This window comes from Oxyura jamaicensis, chromosome 8 (assembly GCF_011077185.1).
Source record: "Oxyura jamaicensis isolate SHBP4307 breed ruddy duck chromosome 8, BPBGC_Ojam_1.0, whole genome shotgun sequence".
NCBI lineage: Eukaryota > Metazoa > Chordata > Aves > Anseriformes > Anatidae > Oxyura > Oxyura jamaicensis.
In genome coordinates this window covers 15,456,375-15,482,445 of record NC_048900.1, presented here as the reverse complement: position 1 = coordinate 15,482,445, position 26,071 = coordinate 15,456,375, and the positions used below count along the sequence as shown (strand labels likewise).

Here is a 26,071-nt window from a genome sequence, read left to right as displayed (position 1 = left end):
AAGAGCTGCAGGACACTAGCTATTGCTTAAAAAAGGCAAACGTACAAAAAAATCCCCAAAATATTTACTGCTGCCTTCCCCATCATTGAAGCACCCTCCATCTGTAGATGGGGTAGTTCTGCATTTTACAGACTGTGAAGCAGAGACCCAGGAGGCCTCTACCAAAATGCAAATGGGCAGTAGTGCCAAGAATTGGACCCCCCCTTCCAGACATCTGACATTCCTCAGACTGCGTTGTCTCTTCATGCTTGCTGATCTGATGCCATGCAGAAGGTAGGGCACTGCTCTGAATAAAAATTCTGTTCCTCTCAAGTGTTTTCTGAACTATGTTAAGAAAAGCCTCCCAAGCCCATCTCATGGCCAATTAAAGCATAAATCTCTACAGAAGAAGATAACAGGAGATATATACACTTCTTCTAAGAAGGATAATAAATCCCCCAAGGCTAGGAGTGAAGTCCCCAGAAGCTCACAGCAAAGGACAAGGCTCAAGTGCTGTGTGATGGGAGGAATCACTGACTTGCCCAGATTTCCTGGTTTAACTGGGTCCATCCCAACATGTCAGTAAGCTTAGTCAGAGCGCTGCCTTAGGGCTTACTCAGGGCACAGGGCTTGTGCTGTCTTCCATCACCCCCACCCAGGCTGCAGCCCTGGGAACTTGCTGGTTCCCAGCTCCCCAGCAGGATCGCAGGATCGCAGGGTCATTACCCATGCATGGGGTCACACGGCACGACCCAGCCTGGGAGGCCTTCCTCCTACATTTGTTTTTAAAGACTGGCCACCCTACAGGGAGAAATGAGGACAATCAGAAGGAAAAGAGGAGCATGTCGGGTTACTTTGTTCCCATGTCTACTCTGCATGCACGGAAGAAGCTCCAGCATCGCATTGTCAATACCCAAAAAGATTTGCAGCTGCAGGCCAGTGAGCATTGGCAGTTCACACTGGCTCTGTTGGCAGACAGGAGCATCGTAGTGAGCAGTTTGATGCTTGTTTGTCCTTTCTGTCCACCATAGCATTTCTTATGCTCTTTTTCCTTCTAGGAGCATGCAGGACAGTACCTGCAGTCCTCCTGATGGTGAGGAGCAGCAGCAGAACTTCTTCAGTCCAGACACACGATCTGTTGGTAGAGCTGTTCCCCTGAGCCACAGCTTCATCTGTCATGAGCCATGGAAGCCAAAGTTCCTCCGAGAGCAATGAAGAGGGTGTTCAGGGTAATTAAACTCTTCTGGGTGAATTGCTTATTTTATCCACTTATGTTACAGCCATGCCAGCAAAACAAATAGGATTGTTTGATCCAGGGCACTTCGGACAAAACGCGCTCCCTGCCCCAAGGAAATTGCCATATCACCAAGGGACAAACAGAAGAAGTTAAGACAACGGGATGATAACAGACATGGACACATGGGTTGCTCAGAGGGTTGAGTCAGCACTCATTTGCCCACAGCACAGGGGATGGGTACACCGAAATAGCTCTTTGAGAAGCCAACTGCACTCCAATGCCTAATCCCTTTTAAACTCTACTTAATTTGTTGCTTGTTTTCCTCCTCTCTCGGAACAATGAGTTGTGCAGCTTGAAGCTAAGGAAAATTCACGCAGGATTTTCCCAGCTAAAGAGGGATCCAGGCTGTCTGCTTCCTCTTCATCCAACCACTTGTGTGTGAAGTTATTTACATGCATGGCCAGGGTCATGGCTATACAGCCAAGTACCTGAAGCATACATTGAACATTATTGTTAGAAAGCATCCGAGTGCACAACTAATAATGCCAAAAAAAAGAAAGAAAGAAAGAAAGAAAGAAATGTCTAGACATATGTCTGACAACAATTCAAGACTGCCACAGAGAGGAACCAACATGTCAGGAGCACAAGATCCTGATCTGTGCCCAGTATAATTGCTTACTGCAATTATGAAGTCTGGGCACCTTCATGCTTTGCACCGAGCTTTGATCCTGAGAGGTAAGCACTCCTCAAGACAAAGTGTTACTGCTGCTACTGCTTTTCCAGCCAGCCATCAAGCTTCTGGTTTGTACTATGAACATGTCAAAAACAGACCAGAAATATAACTTGAATATGTCAAAAATAATGGAGAGCAGGGAGGAAATGAACTCAGTTTTCAAAGCACTCCAGTTTTGTGACTGAAGCTGATTGTGGGCACAAGGAATTAGATGTCTGCCAATTTAGTTTATGATTGCAAAGGCTTGAAATGTTCCTTTGCTGTTATTTCTGCCCATTCCAAATGGCCACATCTCAGGGCACAGACTGGTGCCTAAGTAGAGGCTGGCTCCAAAAGCATGGCATTGGAAGTATTGATGGAAATAAAAACTTTGTGGTGACCTCTGCATTTGTGTGCTCTGAAACATCAGCTACAAAAGCATGACATAGAGGTGGTGGGCAAACACCAGGGCAGCCTCCACTGCATTGGTGTTGAAAACTGGGGGTACGACTGAAGGCAACCTGACTGGGAAGGCCATTTAAAAAGTGTCTGTGTGCACCAAAGTGCCTTAAAATACAAAACAGCTTTCAGGACATTTCAGAACTGGAGCTGCAGCTCCCAAAGCTCTGAGTCTGTACCAAATCACATAGTTCTAATGAAGTATGGTCACAGCAGGGGCTGTTTAGTCTTAGTAACCTCATTGGTAAGGTTTCATCAGGCACCAGCTAACACTCTTCCAAGCAACACTTGGTTGCTGGGAGCATGCAAGCCCTGGACTAACCCAGATGGCAGTATGAATAAAGCCTCCATGTTTGGGGCAAGAAAGGCAGGAAACAGAGCAAGGAAGGAAACTTTAATGTGGCAGAAACGGCCTGCACAAAAACACTTGTCTTCAGGATTGTCCAACAAGCCCCGGCCTGTCTCATTGAGCAGCATGTGGCCAGAGAAACTGCAGATGCCCCCCAAAGCCTGGAGAATGAGTTTTTGCAGACACGCAACTGCATATATCAAGCTTGGCCAAGACACAGCCTAATACCTGGTTTTCAACAGAACAGTTCCAGTCAATACAAAACTTGCGGATAAAGAGAGAAAAATCACCGCTTTCCAGGGCTTGGCTCCACTTTCAAAAAGAACCATCACAGCTATATAAAACAGTGCTCATTTTTACACTTTTGTGTAAGCTTTTCCAATTTTCCCAGCTTCATGTTATGGCACTGGGAAAAGGCTACCTCAGATTCCTGGAAGGGCATCTGTGCAAGCACCACATGCCTCTGAACAAGCCTAACAGCCCCATACTGAAACACAGATGGGCAGAGCAGAGTTTAATGTTTAAGATGTAGTCCCCATGAATGTCTTCAATTTGCTCTTCAGAGAGCTGTGCTGGGTGCAGTTACAGTCCCTCCTACGGAGAGGTTTCTCTGCTACGAGTCTCAATCATGTGGCCTCTGTGCACGGGTTTCCTCCATCACTTTGTTCTTTTCCCTCCAGCCTTTATCTTCTAACACTGCAGCAAGATCACGGCATAAATCTGCTTACTTGCACTGAGTCACAACAGAGATATATTTGGGCAGTCAGATTGTCAGACCCTCCAGCACTTCCTAGAATACTAAAATGCCTAACTTGAATGGACAGCTTGAAGCACCTTCCTGATCTGCTGATGTCTCCTTGCATGCACGTGGGCACCAATATATGTAAGAGACATTTTTCTCCTTCATTTGTGAACAAGTGAGACAATTCATGCAAAAGCATTCACTGCTGCATACATATGGAGGTTTGCAGACATGAATTACACCATCAACACACAGTAAAGGTCTGAAACAGATCTGAGGCCAGAGACTACTTACATTTCTGATAATCACTAAAAACTGTGCAGTTTACACCAGAGTCTGGCCCATGACATTTAATGTATGTGACAGAAATGGAAGCGAAGCATCAACTATTGAGAATAGATCCTGATGTCATAGAGTTTCAAATTAGAAACACAGACAAAAGGGATGAGGGTTTTCTCTGAAATCAGCTCTACCTCACAGCTCACTCCTATTTTGTTTCTTCAGACTCTCTAATAGCTACTATTTTTAATTGCATATTTATACCACAAACTGTTTTTCTCTTTTTAAGCAGACAGAAGTGAAATCAACTTGTAATATCTCTCCATCCTTTTGTGAAGGTGTTGAAGTAGCTGCCTGCTCAATTTTTACTGTTTTTAAAAAAAATATTTTAGGGCTGCCAGGAAAAACAAACAAACAAACAAACAAACAAACAAAAAAACTTCATAAATAGACTTGATAAATACCAGAGAACTGATAAGCCTGTGTCTGTTCCCAGCTGGGAGATCTCAGTGTAGATAAGAGAAGGAGCCCAGCTTGCAAGAAAGGAACAGAGCTCGAGGTCCTGACCCATATGAGCCCATGATCACTCTTGCTTTCAATCCTCCATAAATTTGTTTTAAAACCTTGCTTTGGCCCAAGTTCTAGGGATTATTCCAAGTCATACTGGACTGCTATTTGGATTTATTTAGGTTATATACAAGAATACGTATTTGAAAAATTTTACAATGTGCTGGGTTTAATGAAAAGTCTTCTCTACATCCACAGAAGGCAAGAAAAAACAGTGTTAACACAACAGTGTCTCATCTTCTGCTGTTTGACTCAGCCCCAGCCTTTTTTCCTCCTTTAGAAATGAAGTGCTAACTTCTACAGATGACTGTTGGTACCTTGGTGCTACTGAGCATCTTCTTCAACTAACTGTCAAAGACCCTGAGCTTCCAGGTCCATCATAGCTGGCCATGGGCAAGTAAAGCCACCCTGGAAAAAGAAAAAAAGGTTTGCTCTTCCTTGCCTGATGTTGCAGAAAAAGTGAGATGCTTGTTGCAATCCTTCATCTTCATGCTACAAGGTCAGTTCTCCTGGAGTGAGGACACAGGTCCATCCCTTCATGTTACTCAAAGCAGACCCATCTCTGCTTGCACTTGGTGAGGCTCAGGATTCCCCATCTGATCTGTGCAGGTACAGATGCACCTCTCATTAAGAAAATGGTGAACCAGGTCTCTTTTTTGGCTTTCACTTAAGTCCCTTGAAAAAGAGTTAGGTTAGAAATCCCCTTCTACCATATGATATCACAGGTACAGGTAAAAATGCAATCAAGTGAAAATATAATTCATATTCTGATCAGTAAGAACTGTTACATGTAACGGCAAAAGACTCTCAGCTTGTTTTGGCTGATTAAAGTGTTTTTTATCAACTAATGCATCACTGCTTCAGAAAAATAAATAAATAAATAAATAAATATCCTCGAATGCCCAGACGGCTCCTGTTACAGCCTGTGACCATCTGTAATACTAACTTTAGGAACCCACATTTACAGAACTCCTGGGAAACTAAAATTCATCTAGCAGGACAGTTCAACAGGGAATTTTGGCCTTTGACAATTAATAAACCAGCTTTGGAGCAGCCTGGGTTTATGTATCGTGGTTTAAATAAACCGGGTACTTCCAGGTCAGAGGTTTTCTTGAGGCTAGAACAAGTTTTGCTATGCTTGGAAGTTCAGTGATGATGGTATGGCAATATTGGTTGTACTGCTTTCTTCAGGCTTGGAAGAGCTGAAGCCCATATCTTCACCTTCCATATCTTCACCTACCAGATCTTCAAGGTAGATCTGGGATGATGGAGGAGAAGAAAGCAAGGCAGGAGGAAGCATTCTCCCTCTCATAACCCTCAGTGATGAGGGAGGAATGAAAAAGAATGACAAAAAAGAACAAATAAAAAAACCTACTACATTAGTTTCCAAATTCCAGGTTTTTTTCAATTAAAAATCCAGAAAGCACAAGTTTTTGCCATATTTCCCACAAGTGATAAACCGTATGCAATTATCTTAAGTCAGATTATTACACTGGAGACTTCTGTTATACACTAAAGGGAAAAAAAAAGAAAGAAAAAAAAAAGAAAAACCAATCTGAAGGAATGTTTTAAGGCAGTGATAAGACTCTTTCTGGAGGTGTTTTTTTGGGGAATTAGCTAATTAATAACAAAATATCCTATGTAAACACAACATACCTGTAGAGCTGCAGGTAGCTGTAGAGCAAATGGAGAAACACTTCTTTTTTAAAATGCCCTGTAGGCTCAGCACTTCAAGAAATAAATCTCAGAGGCACTATTTGGGTACTACAGAGCAGTGCAAAAAATTAAGTATGTAGAGCCTGAAAAATCAAGGAATAGTGGAAACACAAATCCCAGATTACCTGGCTGTGGGCTCACTTCTCATCCCTTCCAAACTGTTTGCTTTAAAGCAGTCATTCAGCTTCAGAGAGAATCCAAATTATCCCCTAGCTTTTCTCAATGGAAATGAGTTTGTAGAAGCCAGCTGAAGGCTATTTTCTCTTCATCCCTCCTGTGCATACTGAAGCAGATGCTACTCTCTTCTTGGTTGTGAATAAGAAGAGGTAGCCTGTTGGGAGGGCTGTGTACTGCTGGTTATTGTTCCTGCTCAAATTCTAGGTATGGCTGCAAAACTCAGCACTTTTTCACTAAGCAAAAAGAGCAAAGTCTGTACGTAATTTGTGTGCACCAAATGTATTTTAGAAATGGACGAGGATGCTAGTACAGAAAAGCTCTGTCAGCGCATCTTCCATCGTCAAAGTCCTCCTTTCAATGATAGAAGTGGCTACAGAATCAGCCTGTTTCCATCCACAGAAAAACAATGAGACTTGTAAGCAAAAATAGCTGTACATAATAGGCTGTTGGCACTGTCTCCTCTGTACTGAACACCACTACTTCATGGTCACTTCAGGCAAGGCTGCTGTAGCTCACCACACCACCAACCTGTTCTTCCTTGTTAGGGAACAGCAGATCCAGCTGTGCATCTTCCCATTGCAACCTTGTGCTAAGATGTTGCCCAGTGCCTTACAGAAACCTCCTGGACTGCTGTGTACTGCTGTGAGGAGCCAAGGGGTTAAAGTCCCCAGAAAGAACAAGCCTCTGACGTGGAGAGTTTCTCGAGTTGCTTAAGACTTTGTGCTCTGCCCAACATGGTCATCTGTCTTGTAAAGTCCCACCATGCTTTCCACCAGCTCCTCCTGTAAATGGGCTTGGTACACTTTAGCTGCTCCATCATCAGCTTGATGAGACTTTTGGCAAAAAGGTTCTCCCCCAGTGTGACCAAATGGATGACTTCTGTGCCCAGCAGCCCTTGTTCTTTCATGACAGACCAGAGCCATTACACACAACTTCATGCAGTCAGCTGTGAACTCAGAGGATGCATTCAACCCTACCGAAGCCCTGCTCCTTTGCTTGCAGAATCAAGGAGAATAAATACAGCCTCGCTGCCCTCATCCTTCACTGTTGGCCAGAGGGCTCTGCAGTCATGAGCTTCACTCCAGATCTCCCTCAGTGGTGACACTGGTGCCCACGTGGAGAAGCAACAAAGGCTAATGATTCAAGAAGTGGATAAGACTCAGTCTCCAGGATGCACCCTCCAGCACCAGCTGGGCAGGGACTGATCCACGTGGCTTTGTCACCCCTCTTGCTGCATTGTACCATGTGGTGCAAGCAGTTTCTGATGTCTTTCACACACTAGCCCTGCTGAGAAGGGAAGTTGGTGGTGACCACGTTCCCCAGCTGAGACCAGCACAGAAGCCCCCTGCTCCCTGACCAGGGGGCAGACTAGGACCAAAGGCCAAGGCTTTTTTAGGTTGTATGTCTGACAAGAAAGGGCTACAGAAGACAGCAGCCACAGAAGCCACTTGGAAGCTACCAAGAACAAACTGACATTAAGAATACCAAAGCTGAACAAAAACAAAAATGCCCTCAGATATAGCAAACCTTATAAAGATACACACACACACAAAACAAACAAATAAATAAACAAATAAATCTCACTCCCACAAAAGCCTGCCAGTTCAAATAATTCACAGGTGGTCAAAAAAAACAAACCAAACCAAAAAACCACAGAGAACCACCCACTTGCCCAGACTGCCAAAAATGGAGGGGAACGACAACAACAACAAAATCAGCAACCATCCAAACAAACTGCCCAAACCCAGACACAGTAATACCTCCCGCAAACCTGCTGAAAAGGCCAACAGCAGTACTGTTCCCTGCTGAAGAAACTCCCTCTCAAGAAAATGTAAAAAAAGCACCAAACAATTGTTTGCTGGTTTCTTGGAAATATTTATGAACAATATTCATAGGAAATGTTCTCAAGGGGAAGTTACGAAAATGAGTACAGACATGGGACATAGATGGGAAAATGGATGGATCAATCTGGCTCTCCAGAGAGGAATCCTGGTGCCTAACGAGTCCAAAGTCATCAGTTAATTCCCACCAAGCACATACATCAAACCTCTAACAAAGAGCAACCTTGTCGAACAACCTTGTGTGTTAACTACTGACACTCCTGATGAGATACTTTAACTGGCAAGGGTTTGATTTATTAACTTAGGAGCTGACTGAAGTTAGTAAGGATAAATTCACTCAGTTTTCAGAGGGTTTCCTAACCCATTCTGTGGTTTAGTTGAACATTGAAAATGGTTAACTAAATGCCCATAAGATGGTTTACTGTTAATTGTCCTTTCATTTATTTGCATCTTTAGCACTTAAAACCAATTCTTCAGTCTGAGTTTTGGAGGCTGAGATAGCAAGTGGTAAGTGTTCTGCAGTCCCTCCAGGATGGCACAGTTGCTGGGGCCATGCAGCTGGAACATCCAGCATGGTTTTCACATCAAACAAGGGCAGCAAAGTGTTTCATTACACAAACAAGCTCTTTCTGAAATAACTTGTGCCCAGCTGGTAGAAATAAAGCTGAGACTGTCTTTAGGCATCTCTCATTTCTGTGCCAGCAAAGTGAAGCTCTAATAATGTGAATACTCAGCATCCGATGGCATCTTCCCAGCTCTGCTCAGAGCAAATGCAGGTAACATCTATTTTTGCAACTGGATCTGAAAGCTCTTACTAATTTTTCTGAAAAGCTAATTGCCAGCCAGCATCAGGACTAGCTGCCTTTGCCCCCAGGACAGCTCAGTATCTCCTGCACGCAGAGGTCAGGTACTGTGGTTCACAAGACACTGTCACACGTTGAATGTAACATTTTCCAATATGAAAGAACTGCTTAAGGGATATACAAGCTTGCGTCACATGAATTTGTAGACTTGTTTACAACTAGTAAACCCAGCAGACCTGTTATGGACATTTATAAGACATGTCACTGTACTGTGCTATGCCAGCCCAGTCCAAGAGCAGGGACGCAGCAAGTCCTGCTCAGCAGAACATGCTGTCCTCTGCCCTTCTCAGTGTGCTACCAAAGCCCTTAATTGGAATATGATATCATTGCTTTGCCCTACTCTACATTTATCTTTAGCAGAAGAATAGCACAAATACATGGGTCATGAATGCATCTAGACAAATGTGCTGTTTATCACTGGAAATATTTGATTCAGGACTTCATGCCTCACATATGATACCCTCTGAGGAAATTAAAAAAAAAAAAATCCAGGCAAATTTCCATAGCCCTTCCATATGCCAGTATTTATTAATCTTAGGAGATTCTTCAATAATAATAATAATAATAATAATAATAATGGTTTTATATACAATTTAAATACTCTGTATGTTTGATAACCTACATAAAGTTTGCAGGCGACATTTACACTATGCTAATAATCTATTATCACTAAGTAATTCCCATTTTTAGTTCACAATTTATAGTACTATTGAGTCTCCCACAGCATTTTTTTAAAGTTCACCAAGTGTTTAAGCCAAGGAAGAAAGGAAGGTCAAAAGAACATAAGCAACTTGCTGAAGATCCCTACAAAAGGCAGTAAAACCCAGGTGTCTTTGCATCAGCCCAGCACTCTTATAAATACTCATTTTAGAGTTGTTCAAAGGTCAAGGACACAAAGAGTTTGCAAAGAGAAAATAAAAATGTATGTACACAGAACACTTCACACACCAAACCCAGAGATACACGTATCTTTAAAAAGTCTGAATAAAAGCAATATCACTTGCTGACTATCAGAACCTGAGAAATGAACCGTTACTCCACTGAGAAAAGTCTCTGAATCCCACATTAACTATTGACCAAACATGATGGGAAGAGGAGCAGACCATGACCCCAGCAAATTTCCAACCCCCCCAACAGAATGTTCCTCTAACTGTGATCTCTACTAGTGTGGCACCTCTACCATCTGCCTTGCAACTTGAGCGCTAGGAACTTTAGGGCTTTATTGGGATTGCACCCTGCATTACACAAACCTATTAGCTACTTTTCTCACTAGTTGAGATGAGATAGGAAATGTTTTGCTATATCAGCCCAATAAGAAGAGATGTCACAAATTATTATTCTAAGCTGGAAGAATTTAAGGCCATTCAGCACTGAAATGAGGTGATCTTTGAAATAAAATCTTCACCAGAGGGTAAGAATACAAATCTCATATTTCATAATGTCAGAAGGGTAATATCACAAGGGAACAAATAACTTTGTTTCTCACTGATATGCACATATGGGAAATGACTGCCTTCTCACTGGATAATCAAACATTATTCATTTAGAGAAACAGAAGTTACCACTGCAATGTGATTTTGGATTCCAGCTTGCTCTTAACCTGATGTTCATTATGTGTACTAGCACTGACGGATTTGTCTAAGATATCTCAAGAGTTGTCTGCACAGATGTTTCCTACTGTATTTATACATTTAACCTCTAGTACTGAGGTATTCAGTGCTGAAATATTTAACAGATTGTCAAAATCTGGGTAAAAAATGGGTTTAAATGTACTAGCAAACATCTTTGCGAACACAAACACTTACTGCTTCTCAGTCTTCAACTCTTCCAGTACCATCGCATCTGGTTATGTCTCTGCCAGATTCTCTCTGCAGGCTCTTCATTTTTTTTCCAGATGTGAAACCATGGAACTTCAGTGGTCATTACTGTAAGAGTTAACAAATACACATGCTTTGTGATCTTGTCTTGAGAAACACATACACAGATCATTGCCATTTTAGATACCTCTGGAGCATCTGGAACTTTACACGTGTTACGCCACAGGTCATACAGTGACTGGATGAGCCACTACGGGTGAATGAGGAAACTCAGCACTTCTGAAGCCATCTTAATGATTACTAATGTGTTTGAGAAGTTGTATTAAAAAAAAAAAAAAAGAAAAAAAGAAAGAAAAAGAGAGAGAGATGAGTGTGGCTCCTTTGTTGGTGAAAACAAAAACAACCACAAATGAAAGAAGTCAAAAAACCCACCTTACCTTTGAGTCACAAACCAACTGTAACTACACTCTGGAGAGAATACAAGCCGCACAAACATCCCTGCTCATCTCGAGGGGCAATTCCTGACAACGCCTGTGAAGCAGCCAGGCACAGGAACAGAGGTGAGGAAGGAAAGGCTGAGTGCTTTTAGGACTCAACAGTCAATGGCTCAACCTGCTGTCAGACAGCAGCAGCATCTGGATATCCAAGAGTCCAAAAGATGAGGGCCAGGACAGCTTTCATCCCAGATGATGTGTATTTTGGCCCTAATCTCCTGAATCCTCATTAACTTCATCCAATTTTATTTTAAATCTTTTAGCACTTCAGGAAAGACTAACAGAGTGTTTTTGTTTCTTTCTTTCTTTCTTTCTTTCTTTCTTTCTTTCTTTCTTTCTTTTTCCCCTCCTTGTCCTTCCCCATCTCTTCTCCCATTCACCCTGAGCTGGAAGAGAATATCTCCCAGCTGAGGCAGCATCCCCAGCCAAGGCCAACACCCATGGTCAGCAACAAGAGGAGGTCAGTGCACAGTCATTGCAGCTGCTTGAGTCAGCTCTTGGTTTTCCAAATGAAAGCTTTCTCCAGACATTAATAATGCTTCTCTCAGCCCAGCTGCTCACAACCACACAGTCTAATGATGCTGCTGTTGTCACACATCACCTTCACTTAATCCTTCCTAAAAGCTGCACAAATATTTGAGAGCAAGGAACCTGCTGCCCTGATGAGTTCTCATGAGCCCTGAGCTGTAGTACCAAGACCAGCTGGCTCTCCTGATCCTCTCACCCTTTACTCTCCAAAAGCTATTTCCTCACTGAGAAACATTAAAGCTGAATGTTGAGGTGCGTTAATTCTGGAAGAAGGTAAATGCAGCTCCTGGTATTTGACAACACAACTGCTGCCTTGTATGGTTAAGCATGGTTAGTGTTTGGTGCAGAGATTTAGCTCTAACTCCATTTTTCAGTCAACTGTCCCCATCCCACAAGGCTCCCCAAGAGGGGCATGCCCCAGGAAGGGGCACACAGTTTGGACTGATAAACAGCAACAGTTGCCAGTGGGAGAGATTAGGTGTTAAGGTGCAAGGGCAGTTAACCAAAGCACTGTTAAGTGTTTTTGATGAAACCTGAAACGTTGGTTTCAGCACCTCAGTACTGAACACCAAACCCTGGTGAGAGCAGGAAGAAGCACAGCTCACGCTGGTTTAGAGATGCAGGTTCCTCAACATAGAGAAAGTTCCAAGAGATCAGCTTTGAAACAGTGTTTGATGGTTAAATGCAACTGTGACAACTGATGAACTTGGTTCAACATCAAGTCTAGTTGAGTGCAATGTACCTTCTCCAGAAGGCTCTTTGCAACCTGAAATTTTCCATAATTAAGGACTTTAAGGGCAGCATCTCACAGAGACAGATTAATTTTGAAACACTTCTTTTCTTGATGTTGCCTTGCAGAGTGAAGGGAAGAACAGAAGCCTGGATGGTTTCTGTTAAGCAACTTTCACTGCATTTGAAGTCTGGAAACCTGTGTGTGTGCTGGAACCTGCTTTCCCCTGCTACAGCTAATCCAACACCTCACTCAACACACCAGTAAAGCATGGTTCCTGTGTTCCCACATTCAATGTGCTTGCTGTGGCTGTTCCCCACCACACTTTTGACAGAGCAGAGGGATAAGTCAGAAGTTATCAGGTTTGGGGAATGGAGGAGTGAAGTGTAAATGGAAACACATGTAGCATTACTAACATGGCTAAAATGTACCCGGAAGTTTCCCATGACTCGCATGCTTGCCTTCCTTTATATGTATTTTTAAATAAAGCTTGGCAGCAGTTCAGCCTTAGGATTAAAATAACCACTTAGTGTCATCCCAAGGAAAAAGCAGAGGACAATTCTATGCAGGGGCAGCTGCTCTGCCCCTATTGAAGGCACAGTTTTGTGCAAGATCTGGAAAGAAATAACCTTTTTCACAGCCATTATTCAGAGACATTCATGCAGCTCCTCCTTTGGACATGCTTGCCTTGGTTTGGAAAGCTCAGTTTGGGAAGATTTTTAAAACTGCTATCAGTGCCTAATGTCAGTGCTGATAACTTGTATTATGCACAAGTCCAAATAGACAAGCAACATTTTAGGTGGTTGCATTAGACTGCAGAAATGTCCAGTTCACAAAAAAAAAAAAAAAGAAAAGAAAAAAAAGAAAAAAAAAAGTTATAAAACTTGCAGTTAAAAATTGGCTTCTATTATGCTGCTATTGCAAGAGAATCTGGCTTTTCATTTAGAAATAGATTTCTTTCCACAACTATGAGGGCCTGAATGTTTGAGAACAAGAACTCAATGTTCAGAAGCCAGTAAGCAAATAAAGAGCTTGAGGTTTCTCTGTATTTTAAAAAAAAGTTATGACTGAGGCCTGACTCATGATTTTTGAATTCCTGGAGGTAGCAAAGTTAGTAATTCTGTAGTCTCTTGTGGGTTGGGACTTTCATGAGTTTCTTTGCGCATAGCTAACATAAGCTTCACACAAGCTTTTCAACCCCTTAGCCATACTACACTTAAATCTGTTTCATTGAATGTGGTCCGGGAAAAGCTGGTCTGTGACTTTTACAGGAGATATTAATGAATAATACATCTAGCTGTTTTCAGCAAATTCAGTTCTCTAGTGAAAACCAAAGGCATTCTTCCAGTCTGAGCTCCACTGAGCATCAGTCATATCTCAGTGATGTAAATCCATGTCCAGAAGCAACGTAGGCCCTCAACCTGGCTTAGCCTGAAGCACATAAAAAGACAAAAGTTGTGCATAAAATGTGATACCTCAACTTTTTAAAAAGTGATTTCAATGGATTGCCTTACACTATTGGATACTATCTTTCAGTTCAATCACAGCACCTCTGTAAACTTTGTGCTCTATAAGTAATATTTGTGTACCACTTCAAATATCCAAGGTCATTCAGTGCACAAGCAGCAAGAGCCTGAAAGAGTTTCAGACCTACCCCACATGCTCAAACACACTACGCTGGGAGTGGCTGAGCCTCCAGGACTCACACGAACCATTAACCACGTCTAGTGGTCACAGCTTTCTATGCTACACTCAGCCAGGACAAACAGATGAGCCTTGCAGTGTGATCCCAAAAGCACGCACTCGTGTCATGCGGTGCTGACAGTGACAGCATGGAGTAGGCCGGGCTGAAAGGCCTCTCTCACGAGAGAATGCAAGAAGCAGGGTTGATAGATTTGCTCTGCAGTAAATGCCAAAGCTCCTTGCCCACGCTTAGTTATTACCATTCGTGCTGTGGGCCATCTCCATTTCCCACAGTCCAGCGCTCTCTGGAGCACGGCATGCTGCGCCTGTGAGTTGATAAGACTGCTTTATGATCTACGGCAGTTGGTTTTAATTAAAGCTACCTCCTCTGCATTGCTTTTAGTCTTGTGCAGACAGGAACACAAATGATTTCATCTTTGCCGATCCACCAGCTGCCAAGCTCACAATTATGAGCTGTAATTAATAAGGAAGCTTCTTCCACTGCTCCTGCTGGCTCAAGTGAAGTCAGAGGAGGAAAACTAAGGTGAAGATACAGAAGTAACAGCAAACGAACCCTCCATGTTACTACACACACTGAGCAGAAAACTGATTAAGCACATTAGCTCCAAACTTCCCCACTTTGAGAGCTCCTGGAAGGCTACAGCAGAGCATAATGAGAAGCCAGCCCGATGAAGCCGCTTGCTTGCAGTCACTTTCAGGGCAGCAGATGTTACATTGTCCTTTGAACCAACAAGGCAGCTCGTTAACAGGGAAACACACTTTTTCTTACTTGTGGGACTCCATTCTTAATTTCTACCAACAATTTTGTGTGTGTGTGTGTGTAGTTGGGGGCCAGTTGCACTTGGGAGTTATCCTCCACTCCTCCACAGGTGGGAGGGAGCAATGAGCAGGGCACAGAGGGAATTAATGAACCTCGCTTGCCATGACCAGCCTCACTTGGGCCATGTACCATCTGCTGAGATCCCTGCTTTGGCTCAGGCTTGAGCTCCCAAGCCATGGCTGAGCTATGCCATGGGTTGTGCCTGGTTCCTGCTACCCCTGACACACTGTCTGTCCCTCTTGCATTGATCTCAGCCTCTACCTGCAGCTCTGAATGATGGTGGAGCTGTCAGGCACCTGCTGCTGTGGCCACCCAGCCCTGTCACCTCGCCTAGGTGCAATGGGTCAGCATAGGTGCCCTTACCTCCTGCCTTGTGCCGCTTCCCGCTGCCGTCTGGTGAGCAGCTGAGGCCATCTCAGGCACTGTGAAGCCTGGGCCACCCATGGCTGGTCTGAGCTTCAGGGGAGCATGGCAGGGGGAGCATGGAGTACAGCTGGAGACATTAGTCTGCCACAGAAGTTACAGCAGGCTCAATGTGCCAGTTCCTGAACTGTCTATGCTCTGCACCAAGAAACCGTAGTCATGCAAACACACAAACAAGGAACATTAAACCTTTAAGTCCCAGAGATTTTTTTATGGTCACTTCAGGATAGCAGGCACTTTCATCTCTTTAATGTGTGGGGATGCATAGTGTGTTATTTCTTGTACATCTCCAATGTTGTCATAGAAGCAAGTAGCATATTGTTTTTGATACAAACCTACTTTGGTACATCCCAAGCTGGTACATTTTGTGCTGAGTTTCTGTCTCCAGAAGACAAGAACAGCAATCTCAAGCCTATTTAAACTTTTAGGGAATCACAGCAAGCTGTGTTTTTAAAAAGCACCTGTGGTATCCATCTAGAGTCAACAGACTTAAATTGCAGGGGGCGGGTGGTTGTACCAGACAAGGACACTGCTCAATAGTTTTTAACTGTTAATGCAGAACTTGGTTATTTATTTGAAAATATCAGGTATTTTTAGAAATTTGTATATTCAGCCTTTAATGTAGGGTACCTTTCAAGAGTACCATTGACTCAGAATTTGACTCTAATGAAAAAACTGAGCAGGCCCAATTCCACGGGTGATTTTTTTTTTTTTTTTTTTTTTTTGGTCATGTAAGGATCAAAAACTTCTTAAAACTGGGCTCAGCACCTAAATTTTTCCCTTCATGGAAATCAAAGTGATGATCTGAGTCTATTTAATTCCCAGGCTCCATAATCAGTTTGCTCATACTCAAAGCACTTGATGACTCCAAGAAAACAGAATTCAAAGCATGGCACTTGAAAGCAAGTACCTGAGTTCAAGTTCAGCATTAACTCACATCCATTTAGGGCCTACCCAAACAGAGGAAACAGTTCACATTTATGTAAAGATAGGATTTTGGTCTGCAACCATTTGGCTCAGTCCATAGTTTCACAAGGAGAACCACTTCCAAGCAGACTGACTTTGAATTTACCTTACCAAAGAGCCCTTCTGTAAGGGCTGTATCATATCGAGTGCCTTAAATCTCTTTCACCAAGAGTGTTCATCCATTCATGTTTTCTTTCTTTGTCTGTTTAGTAATCATGGTTCATTGCAGAGACCGTTTCAAAGATAAGCCTACTTAGAAGTTGGATCTGCAAGACACAAGACAGCTCATCTACTCTGTGAAGGTTTACGCAGCTAGATGACAGGGTCCCAGTACTTCAGCTTAGGAATCAAACCCTCCAGCCTTTACTCAAAGCTTAATTTAGTAATTACTCAAAAGTGCATTTCTGCTGGCAGTCTAGCAGGAATTGCATATCATGCTTTTTGTGTCTTGCAGGTGAGGGCTCGGAGCAGGGAGCGTTTCCAAAACATATGAAATTTCAGTCCATGTTTATAATGATTCATGTAATTTATGAGAATAGAACTCCCTCCTATCTAAAAACAAAAACAAAAACAAACAAACAAAAAAACACTCAGGAGATAAAGCACTATTCAAAGGTATTGCGGAACCAAATGGTTTTCTTCCCACAGAAACTGAAGTCCAGAATAAATAAGACTGCCAGCCTGAACACAGGAATCCATGCAAAATCCATACAAATTGAACTTCCTGGCTACCTTCCTTCTTTCTCACCCCGGTTTGTTGTGTAAAAACATCAAAGCAAAGTAAGCAGCACCCTGCTGGTCCAACCTCCTTCACCAGGAACATCCCCCCATTTTGCACAGTCACCTCAAAAGGTGATGGATGGCAACATTGTCCCTCTCTGAAGGTAAAAGGACACTGTATGCACACAGCATCTGCTCCAGGCTGTGCATGACCAGATATGTGCAGTCTAGCACCAGTCTTCCTTCTGGTACCCTCAGGAAGACTCTTGTTCCCCTCCCACATCACTGCCCACACTTGATGGTGTCTCAGCAGGCATTTATTTACTAAGCTCCAAAGTCCCCTTGTGGACTCAGCCTGGGAGAAATCAGTAGTTCCTATTGCTTTCTCTGACAAGAGTCCCTGAATATCTCTGGTTTCCACTGTCTGTCCTCATACATCTCTGCACCTTCCTGACCTGCTGAGGCTGTGGTGGCAGCTTCACACACTGCTGAGAGCACCAGCTCCCCCAAACCTCCTTATTCCTGCTGAAAAGCAAAACAGGATGCACCAGCCCTTGGAGGTGGACCAGGGGCCTCCTGTGTCCGGCTGCAGCCCAGGATCATGTACATCTGGGCCAAGTTCTTTGCAGCAGCTTTGGGGTGAATCCAAAGTCAGGTAAAACTGCTCTTGTGTTTTCCAGGGGAAACAGAAGCAGATTTTGCCTTGCGAGTAAAATTATTTCAGATGATCTGGCAAATACACTTTGTGCTTCCCTCTGTATAAAAGATTATGACCAGGGCTCTTGTGGAGTTATAAATTAAATCTAAAGCTCCAGGATATCACAGTGCTCTCTGACAACAGCGGCTTTGAGGTACTGCTACAGGCAAGGCAGACTGACAAGACCCCCACTGTGTGATTAGCAGGAGTTACCCAGAGGGGCAGCAAACAGCCGTTCAGCAGCAAAGCTGCCTTTCGCTTACATGAACTAGCAGTAATTGTGTGCTAAAAGCAAAAGCCATGCACCTCAGTGCAACGAAAGGTTACAGTTCCCATTTCATAAAACTAAAGTACTAAAACTATAGCAAGAGACAAATGCGATAAAAAGCAAAGAGTAAATCTGGCATGATGAACAGAGAACATGATTGCTGTTCTCTCCTCCTTGACAAGACAGCCTAGCAGGAATGAGGTTAATAGCCCCCGTGGGAAAGACTATCAGAGGCTACAAGTGGTTTTCAAGTGCCAAACCAAGAGTACACCATGGGTAAAACTCAATTGCATACTTCACCACATCAAACCTGTCCTACCAAAAAATACCTGATGGCAAGCAGAGGTTGTGGAGTCTCCATCCATGGAGGTATTCAAGCACTGTCTGGATATGGTCTGGGCAACCTGTTCCAGCTGATCGTGATTTGAACAGCAGGGCTGGATCTCCAGAACCTCCTGGAAGTATCTCCAACCTCAACTACTCTGTGACCTGGTGATCTTTATTAGTTTAATTTCATCCTTCTGCTCCTGAAAACATCATTGTAACTTTCTTGAAAGGAGTTACCAAACTTTTCAGTAGCACATGGACATGCTTTCAGATCTTTTTTGACTGAGGTTAAGGAAAAAGCTTGACCCTCCAAGAAGAGTGGTGTGTTCCACCACTCTCTGACCCTTAAGCAAAGTCCTTCCTCAACAGCAATCTAGTTTGCAGATTAATTTTCCATTATTTGTGTGCATGTTTTTTTTTTTTGTTTGTTTGTTTTTCCATAAACTGATGTCCCAGTATATTTGTTTTCATCCTCATTCTCATTTTCATTTTCATCCATGTGTAAGGCTGATGGCACGGGTGGCAGAAGGCAGAAACTGGAGAGAACAAAAGCCAAGCATGGGAGAGCTGGGAAGCAGCTTCGGAGTCATTGAGTTACCTTGGGTTGCTGTCACATCCATTATTATTCATTACAATAACCTCCTGCAGACTAACGAACACGTGTCCTATTAGTTCTGCAGTCACCCCAGGGAAAATAAAAAGCTCTGGACAGTGCTAGGAAGGGTTTCAATATCGAGCCAATTTTATATCACAGACTATTTTTGGTCAGTACTTCTCATTCAGGTCCTTCTCAGAGCTGCTGTTACGGGAAAAATAATTCTTTTGGATGACCATCTCTCCTTGTTGCCCGTGGCTCACATCTTGGGTGATAAAAGCACAGTTCATGCCTCTGTTTTCCTTCACTTGATTTGCTCTACAACAGCATCTGCACGGCCTGATCAGAGCCCTGTCAGACTGGGTGCTGTACACATCAATAAGAAGGAGCAGACATTTGGTTTTCACCTGCTAAAGAAAGTGTCTCTGAGAAACTGAACCCACATCTGTTGTGCAATTAATTAAAAATACAATCTAAACTCATTATACTCATAAAGGAAAAATAATAAATACTGTACCAGGGACCCGCATAGTCTAGCTGTTTCCAGCCCTCTACCTCTGTCAAACCTTATGAAGGAGCAGGTTCTGTGAAACCATCATTGCAGCCTGGCTGCCTGCATGGCCTCTCCACAAAACAGATTTCATGAAAGCACAAAAAACTGCTCCTCCCAGTCAGTTGAAATTGAAAAAAATAAGGTCACCTGGTTCACGGCAAAGCTGCTCTCTGCCCACAGTTTGCCTTTTCTCTGATAAACACACAACTGACAGCAGTCCTTGGTATGGATGCTCCCTTCACAAGGGTTGCTGCAGCACCACTGGAGGAACTGTATAAGATTAAGATCTTTTTGCTATCTTGTGGACCCTCCTTCCATAACCCCTTTCTGGATTTGCAGCCCTGGAGGCCAGCTCTTTCCCTTTCCCCACCACCCCCAAGTTCACTTCTGTGGTCCCAGCTTTGCTCATTCTCCCTTTACTGGGCCAACCTTCATAACCCTGAGTACTGTTTTGTTTCACAAAACACATTTTAGCAAGCATTTCTGTACCTTTCAGGCCTGATTCTGACCTGCTGGGAGTTATATCAGTGTCACAGTAAAAGCTGACACTGAACTCCAGCAAGGTCAATAGGGCCTGAATTAGTTAGCATCCATTGAAACAAAAATACGTATTTGGGAAACCTTATTAAAGACTATATTCAGTCATTCAGTCATGTTTTAAAGTACTTTTTTTTTTTTTTTTTAGAACATAGGTTTTTAGTGAAATTAAGGCTTCTGTCATGGTTCTGCAAAGGTAGCTGACCTAGTGAAAATTAACTATGCTTGTGTCACACAACATCACCTCATGCTAAGCAAAACAATGACCAGTCTATAAATAAAATAAGAGCTACTGCTAAAATTCAAATTCTCGGCTTTAAACTCAAAGATTTCCATGGGACTAATAGGTCACTTCACTGGCTATATTTGTCTCTGTAAAATTAACAGAAAGGAACAAATAGGCCCTTTCACCCTCAAACTAGAACATAAGGTCAGGATCACAAGTGATGTTGGCAGGGCTGGGGGGGTCTGGCCGTGTCCGCAGCTCCTCAGAGCTCAAGTAATCTCCATCAAAATATTGGCACCACCCTTGGCTCCGATACGCTGCACTGAGTGGGATGGAAAACAGGATTCCTCTCATGTCCTGAGCCATCTCCCTGCTGTAGACAAAGTCTCAATGAGATTCAAAAAAAAAATTATTAAAGTGCGCTCAGTCTTTCCTGTCACTTCCTGGCATGTGAAAGTCAAAAACATCAGGAGAAAAATACCATTTGTTTCCAGAAGCCCTGGGGAGCCAGGACGTGCAATCTGGGAATGACTCAGTGGCTCTCCTAGAAAATGGCACTTGTCGCACTTCCAAATATTCCACTGATCTTAGCGGCTGCTACCAGTAAACGGGTGAACTATCATTTAAGCCATTTACCTACCAAGGGATTTGGCCTGACCTCTCTTTGCAGGCATAACTACTATTAATAGCCATGATGGGAGCTGTGTTGTGCTGAAAGGAAAATAGATGCTTGTGCTATTTTGGTATTCACGCTCTCCTCTAGCAGGGCTGGTGCTAGCCCACTTCTTTGGGGAAACCGGTACCATGTCCACTGAAACAAAACCTCCCCTGTGCTCCGTCCTCCTGTGTGAGCCTCCCTTCAGGTGCTCTGCCTGTGCGTGGCAGCAGTATCGTGCTGTAACAACAGTCGGGTTGGTGCTGGAGGGCCAGTGCTTGTGGAAAAGGCAACAATGAGCTCCTTCACCATTTTTCCATGAAGCCAAAGACTCCAAAGGGTCTGGCAAACTAACCAGAAATCATCACAGGAGCCCACATCCACAAAGCAGCCTTCTGTTTTCGGTGAGCACTTTGAAATCTCTCAGAGGGCTGCGAGTGGTGTGTGCAGACGACTCTGGGGTTCGTCTTTTCACTGCTCCCGTGGCCTGTTTTTCTGTGCTGGGATCATGTACCAGCTAAGCCATCAAAGCGGACTTAGCTGGAGAGCAAGTAGCAACTCAGATGTTGCACCCTGAGCCAGCGCTTGACAAAAGGCTACTTTTGTCTCCCTGACTGGAGTCTTTGTTTAGGCAGTTCAAGCATCCTCAATGCTAGAACAACTGACAGTGAAATTATTAGAAAGCAACTCTTGCTTTTCTTGTAATCTGAATGACCAGTTAAACTATTTCTATAGCTTGAAGATAAATGGAATATGATTTTCTCATATGAACACCTGAAACAGTTAATGAAGATGAGATTTATGTTCTGCCAGCATAATATAATCCCAAAGGCACCGATGATCCCAAAGAGTAAAACAAGCCAAAAGGCCTACTACACCATTTAGAAAGAGACTTAAATGCCAAGGCAAAAGACCGTATTTATTCTGAAGCAAGAACAGCATTTGGTACAGCTGCTTTTGGTGCTATAATCCTCCTCTACCTGTACACCTTGACTGAATACGGTATCAGATGAAAACCCAAAGTGATTGGGAAACAGTCAAGGGAAACAGAAAAGATGTGGCCTGAGAAGTCTTTGACACCAGTTACAACTATAAGTGAAAGCAAATCCAAAAACCAGATAAATCTCATCCTTAAGAAACAGAGACCCTGATTACAACCCTTTCACCCCTTTCTAGAAGCTGCACGGTTGGATTTTCAGAAACACTCCTGCTTAATTCATCCTCACTAATTCATCCTGGGAGCCCGCCAGCACCTTGCTCATGTCCGCAGACACGCTGAGCAGGCTGCAAATTCCCCATCAAGCAGCGGTCAGTGCTCACCTGGCTGTGCTCAGCAGCTGCAGTGCAAGGGGGCAGCTGAGGAGGCTGAAGCCACCCTGTGTGCTTTCTCCTCCAGCAAGTCCAGCAAGTGCCCCTGCTAACCAACACCTTTGCCTCCAGTCTTCAGCCAGCAAAAAGGACCATATTTGTACCAACAAACAAGAACCATCAACTATAGTCTTTGATCAGCCTCAGACTAACTCCCACAGAATAATTTTAATTGCAAAAGTCAGTCATGCAGACATACTGCTTGGATTTGTCCTATGAAATTTGAGGACACTTTTTTTTTTTTTCCTCTTTCTTCTTTCTCGTGAAGAAAAACTTGCCATGCTGGTCCGATATACAACATACCTGCAATGCCTCGGGCACTCAGGGCAAGCGGAAAAACCCAGGAAGCACGTACACACACGGTGCTGAGCTTCATCAGCCTGTAAAGAGAAGCCATGGCTCTGAAGCTCCCAGAGGAACAGAGGAAATCAATACCCCGGAGTACCACTAGGCTAAAACAAAACTGGGCTGCCCACAAACTCTTTTGTTTCCAGAGCTGAAGATCTCCCCGTGCTATGCCCATACAAAGCCAACTTCCACAGCTAATTGCACTCCTAACTGGGATTTGCACCACATCAAATCCATGCAGCAGCATGTGTCAGCAAACCAGTAAAAAAACAGCAAAACCAGTAGCCACAAGACTATTTCTAAAGCTTTTCCCACCCAAAGCAGAGAGAGCTGTGTGCCCAGATGGGACACAGCCTCTGCAGCCAAGGCAGTGGCAGAAGCCAAAGCTCCTGCTGTGGGGTGCGGTGCGGCCATGGCTCCCCACGGGGCTGTGGAAGAGGCTGCTGAGTTTGAGGCTGCTCAGAGGAATCTAGAAGGATTTTTTTTTCCGCCTATGGAAACTTCTGTGGCAAAAGTAGTTAGAGAGGGAAAAGCCAGTTAAACTTCAGCCATCCTCTATGGACGGTAAACTTAGAAACAGGAGTAAGACACATAATTTAGAAAACCAGGATAAAAAACAAGCCAGCTGCTTCCCCCAGAGTGCAGCCCTTCCCCAACAGCTCAGTGTAACTCTCCTATTTACTTTTCATCCTCTCCCAATATTTATTTTTATGATTATTGTTTACCAGGACAGCCACATGGACTTATTGCCATATTTTGAGCACAGTCTTTTATGGCTAAGCCATGAAACTCACTGAGTGTTACTTCTGACCATGTAATGTGTCTTTCCAAAACCAAATTTCATAGAATCATAGAATCATAGAATATCCTGAGTTGGAAGGGACCCTTAAGGATCATTAAGGCTCAAAAACTAGCAAAGCGGGAAAAAATAGGATGTGAGTTGTGAAGTATTTGTGTGCAGACTTTGGTGACTAGTAGTATCTACACTGTGGTGTGAAGAGACCTTTGGCAAATATTTTACCAAGGTTTTTTGGACAAGAGGGCACCAGGACCTGGTGAAATTGAAGGTCTTGATGTACCAACGGAGCTATGATTGCCTATGCAAAATTAATATACCCCTATTTGGTCTCAGTCTAAACTAAACTGAAATGAGTGCTGTGGTCTCATCTCACCCTAGACTGGCTTCTAGTTGACAGCTCTGAATAATTCAGTAGAAAGCCTCTCCTGACAGTTACTGCTGCAGACAGCTCCCTGTGAGACCGGCCCATGCGATACACACACTGCGGATCCTCACCGGCCCAGCAGCTGCTGCCTGTGCAGGGCAGCGGGGAGGGCAGCACTGCTATGGGAAGAGAGGGGCCCTCATGGTTGCCTTGTCTAGAAAAAAAAAAAAAAAAATCTGTTTTTCACGTTGATTAGGAACTTCCATGTGATAAAGGGAAAAGTCAACAAGCCACATCTACACATGCATCCTTTTTCACTATCTTAAGAATAAACCCTGTCAGTCAGTGCAATGCGTAGCTTTAACAAATTAATTGCTGTGGTTAAAATCTCTCCTACTGAGCAAAGTTTTGGTTAATAAGAACGATAGAAATCAATACATTTAGGAAGATGTTCTCCTGTTTCTTACAGCATCTCTTCCAAATAAGATGTTTCCTGTAAACAGAGTTGCAAGAACATACTGGGGTGTACTGAAATAGCTCGGGTCTTCAGTCATGTTTTGTTCTGGAGACTGACAACAGCCAAGTCAACTGCTCTGTCAACTGCTCCTTCCTGCTTTGTGCCATCTGCAGACTTGCTGAGGGTGCTCTCTGCCCCATCATCTTGGTTACTAATGAAAGTGTTAAACAGCACCATCCCCTGCGATGACCCCTCGGGTACACCACCTGGCCTCCAGCTGGACTTTGTGCCACTGATCACAACCCTTTGACACTCATGTCAAAATCACCCTTGCTGGTCTGCTCACCAATTCTGACCCGTAAGTTCCCAGCTGGCTTATCTCCCATTTGCAGGCAAAACTCCACGCTTTCCCCCTGCTCTCTCACTGCCCTTCCTGAGCATCATGTACCCATCCACCACAGCACTTTGATTGTGTGAGCTATCTTACCATTCCTCTGTGATGCCAATGAGCTCACAGCACTGCAGTTCATGAAGGCTGCTAATTCCTCCTGTTTGTTCCCAAGCTGTGTCCGTGCCTAGATGAGCAGGTTCCCCTCCCCTACATCTCTTCATCTATGATCTCTTCATCGCTTTGCTGCCAGCAAGCAGCTGTGAGGGCCAACGTCCAAGTGTTCCATCCACTTTCTCTGAGAGCTCCTTGACAGCAACTACAATCAGCTACTCCGTAAGTACAAGTGGCAGAGGTCTAAGCACATGCTGAAAGGTTGCAGCCTTGGTGATGGTCAAGGAAGGTACCGATCAGCATGGAATGGGATTTCATGGTATGGCAGGGAGCTTGTCTTGAATTTCTGACTAACGGAAAGATCAGTGTTATACTGGTGCTGTTAGATTTCCAAATTTAAGTGCTCATATATCCAGAAGTGCCAGCATTAAAGTTTCATATCCAACTTAAATCAGTTCTCTCAGCCATTGATCACAAGTTCACACACACATTTTTTTCCCGAGGAGACAAAATTCTTTCAGAAATGTGGTTAATGTGTGGTTTGATGTGACATTGGCTTCAGCTGCAAGAGTACTTAAAGGTCCCAAATCCTTCTATGACCAGCTGCTAATCAATAACTGCCTCTCTGCCAGAGTTTTTTTTTTATTCCCAAATTGTGTCAGGACAATGTTTTTGGGACTAGGTTGTCAGCCCAGTAATGAAATTGGTTTGAAAATGAACATATTTGTCCTGAAATGCAGTATTTCATCAGGTATACTGGATGGATGAGCTTAGTGTTAATGTTTGAATAAAAAGGGTTGCATAGGGATAGAAACTGTTCTGTGGGACCTATTCTTTGCTGTAGAGTGAGACAGAGCCCACAGGAAGATAAGGAGTGACCTTACAGTCCAGGCAAGGGAAAGCATCTCTGGGAGAAGAGCAATTTGGCCCTACAGCTGCCATCACTGCCATTCTTAGGTTTCTTACAACACCTTTTTCAGAGACAGCAGCTAATCACTCCCTAGATTTCTGCTGACTGACTGGAGATCCTCCTTGGTCAAGTTACAGATATGTCCATCATTTGTTACTGCAACTACAGCACAAGAGCTTTGTCAGTACTACTGAAAGTAATGTAGGATTTTTCTGGAGAGTCAGAACCTAGGCAGATGGACATTCAAAACCAACAGAGAGTTGTGACTTTAATTTGGGGAACTACAGTTCCTTATCCATAAGGCAATCACAATGCCAGTCCCCAGCTTTGTGGGGGGTAGTG

The 26,071-nt window shown here is 43.6% G+C and overlaps 1 long non-coding RNA gene across 1 annotated transcript in view; it reads right to left on the bottom strand.

Annotated features, from left to right (window-relative positions):
* Positions 1 to 26,071, bottom strand: part of LOC118170486 — a 71,662-nt gene that overhangs the window by 20,492 nt on the left and 25,099 nt on the right. The window contains exon 4 of the long non-coding RNA XR_004752741.1: positions 10,727 to 10,846. This is a non-coding gene — a long non-coding RNA (uncharacterized LOC118170486). The remainder of the gene's footprint in view (positions 1 to 10,726; positions 10,847 to 26,071) is intronic.